The sequence below is a fragment of the Fukomys damarensis genome, unplaced genomic scaffold (genome assembly GCF_012274545.1).
Source record: "Fukomys damarensis isolate Sample0158 unplaced genomic scaffold, DMR_v1.0_HiC HiC_scaffold_8, whole genome shotgun sequence".
Classification (NCBI taxonomy): domain Eukaryota; kingdom Metazoa; phylum Chordata; class Mammalia; order Rodentia; family Bathyergidae; genus Fukomys; species Fukomys damarensis.
The window spans coordinates 6,646,963-6,647,903 of NW_022900920.1; the positions used below are offsets into that span (position 1 = coordinate 6,646,963).

General features: G+C 49.9%; 1 long non-coding RNA gene across 1 annotated transcript in view; it reads left to right on the forward strand.

The window, feature by feature from the left end:
* LOC104859691 overlaps positions 1-616 on the forward strand; it is a 9,803-nt gene extending 9,187 nt beyond the window's left edge. Inside the window, exon 4 of the long non-coding RNA XR_779462.2 lies at positions 545-616. This is a non-coding gene — a long non-coding RNA (uncharacterized LOC104859691). The remainder of the gene's footprint in view (positions 1-544) is intronic.
* Positions 617-941: the final 325 nt, after the last annotated feature.

The window sequence follows — 941 nt, forward strand, 5'->3', positions numbered from 1 at the left end:
TTTAGTTTTTTGAGACAGGGTCTCACTATGTAGTTGAGACTGACCTGGAACTCACTATGCAGCCCAGGCTGGTCTCGAACTCACAGCGATCCTCCTGCCTCAGACTCCCAAGTGCTGGGATTACAGGTGTGCACCACCACGCCCAGCTCAAAAAGAGTTTTTTAAAGGCAGAGGTCAGTGCCTAGGCGGCTGCTAACCACCTAGGGCAAGGGAGGCTGAAATTATAGGGACCTCCATTTCTACCCTCCTTCCATCACTTTCCTCTCCACATGTGGGAATGTGTCAGTTACTAAGCATGATTATTCTGAGATGGGGAGAGGGAAGCCAAAGGAGGGTGTGTGGTCCCACTACACCCACTGTGAGATGGAATTGAACTCTCACCTGACTTCCAAAAGTCCTGACTCTGAGGGCCACAGTGGCATGTTGGTTCTCTGGGAAACAGCTCAGAGCCTCTTATCTAAAACCCTAGTCCAGGTAATCCGGATAATGGCTGCAGGTCCCTCTGGCAGAGGTCTTCATGGTGTTCATTGTGGCTGCATTGCAGGGCCTTCTTCAGAAGAACTGGCTGCTCTTACAGCTGAGAGATCTCAGGCTGTGAACCGGCTTCAACCTGAGAATCAGGTAGGATTGTCTGTGGATGTTCCTACAGTGCCACAAGTTAGGTTTCCACCACCAGACCTATTGTCAGACTCATTTCTAGAGACCCCCTGGTCAATCAGGTGTTGCCAAAGATCCCTGTGAGTCAGAAATCTATTCAAGTCTCTCTGGTAGTCTTATGGTGGTGGTTTGTTGCTGTCAATTAGGAGCTTCCATCTTATCCCTCCCCTTGGACATCACTACTCCCACTGTACACTTCAGTACCCCACGGTCATTTCTAGTCTACAGAGACTACTGGAGAGCACCTCCCCAGAATGATAAGGAAAGAGGCAATGGGGAGTGTG